Source organism: Cupressus sempervirens, chromosome 7 (assembly GCF_028749045.1).
Source record: "Cupressus sempervirens isolate cs-2001-9-10 chromosome 7, ASM2874904v1, whole genome shotgun sequence".
Lineage (NCBI taxonomy): Eukaryota > Viridiplantae > Streptophyta > Pinopsida > Cupressales > Cupressaceae > Cupressus > Cupressus sempervirens.
The window spans coordinates 202,160,197-202,162,048 of NC_143124.1; the positions used below are offsets into that span (position 1 = coordinate 202,160,197).

Sequence of the window (1,852 nt, forward strand, 5' to 3'; positions counted from 1 at the left end):
CATTTCCTAGTTTTAAATCAAACAACATTCAATTAGACAAATCTGTCCTATCCATAAAATTAATTAAATAATTGAAACAAGCTCAAACAAGCTCAAACAATCAGTCCTATGGGTCAATGAGTTTGACTCAAAAATCACACAGTTAAATCCTAATATTCATATCACCAAGCTCAAACTAGTCATAAATGTTTTGTTTTTAAAAGAACCCTACCAATTGCATAATCTACTATAAATGTTAAAAGTCCATACAGTGCTCTTGGGTGATTGTGTAACAATCAAAACAAAATAACGGATTGGATTTGAATAGATGAGGATTTATTCTCTTATTCAAGAGGAGCTCCTTAACATGCAAACTGAACGTTTCGTATTCTAATTCCACAATTTCTAAAGAACGGTCTTAAATCATATTTGAGTTTGAATAAGAAATTTGCTTCAATTTCCAAGCCACAGTAATATTGTGATCAAAACAATCTTCTGTTTTTAAATTCGTTTCATGTATTTATATGGTTTTCTCAATTAACCTAGTTCATAAGGATCTCAACTATGATTCAAGGAAGTTGAAAAAAAAAAAAGCCCGAATGAAAAAAATACTAGATCAAAACCATTTTATTCATCTGAATTTGATGCGTTTTTCAACAGAATTCACAGATCAGACCATCGTCAAAACACCTAAAGCAAAATAATTTAGATGAAGCCGCTTTATTCATCACAATTTGGCACAGTGACCAGTGTAATTCTTCAACAGAATTCCAAGATAATACTAGAATCACTTGCCCTCCTGGGATAGAATTTACAAAAATGAATTTCTGATGGCCACGGTATACAGATATATTATTGAAACGTCTGAAAACAAACCCTATTAAAACAAATCTGCAAGTCTACAGAAAATCCGCAATGATCAAAACCATTCCATAAAGAAGGAAATCAAATCTTTCAGAAACAAAAACAAAGAAGGTACATTTAAGCCCCCGGTGCTGCATCCCGTCTCTTGCCCTGCAAATACCCGCCACATTCCTTGGCATAATCTTTCACATGATTCGCAGTATCAACAATCCTCATGCGCGCATAATCCACCTGATCAGAACCCGGAGGACGCCTGCCATTCAAATAATTATAAAACCACGAAACCCCAAAAAAAGTAGCCAGAGCTAAACACCCCGCGGAAAAAAGCCCTAAAACTGAAAACAAAAGCAGGGCTCCTAAAGGAATCAAAATAGGGCTTAAAAGTAAGAAAAAAGGGCCCAAAATCACTGCGGCTAGCCCTGCGAAAAACAATAAAATTGCCCCCAATGTGACCAGGGCTGTGGAGCCCAAAATCTGACTGGAGTTTGGTGCAAATTCATGGATTTTATTCATGAATCTGTTGTATCCTTCTGCCATCTTCGAACACCAAAGAAGTTTCAGAGCTCTGCTTTGTAGATCTGGGTTTCTTTCAATGTGATTTTGACTGGTATTTATAGCAGATTTCTTGTCTTAATCTTGGTAAATCCGGTGATTGAGGGTGGGATACAGATGAATAAAATTGGGAATATGGGCGGTTGCGGCATTTGAGCTGATGGATCCAACGAATTTGTTTATGTTTTAACGACTGCCTAGTTTGTTCTTTAAAATAAGGTCCGTTTGGTTGCGACATAGGGAATGGGAATGGAAAGTGGGAATTTCAGTTCAGTTTGGTTCACTTGGAATTTGATTAGTTTAATCCTTTGTTTGGTTGTACAAAACTGGAATTAGAATAAGATTAAGTTTAGTCACAAATAGAATTCACAAATGGAAAGAACATGAATGAAATAAATGAAATCACCTCTTTTCTCTTGATTATTTTTAATGTCCAAGATGGTAAGAGTAACAAGGT

The 1,852-nt window shown here is 35.5% G+C and overlaps 1 pseudogene; it reads right to left on the minus strand.

The window, feature by feature from the left end:
- Positions 1–670: 670 nt before the first annotated feature.
- LOC149546192 (oleosin G pseudogene) lies at positions 671–1,584 on the minus strand (annotated as a pseudogene).
- Positions 1,585–1,852: the final 268 nt, after the last annotated feature.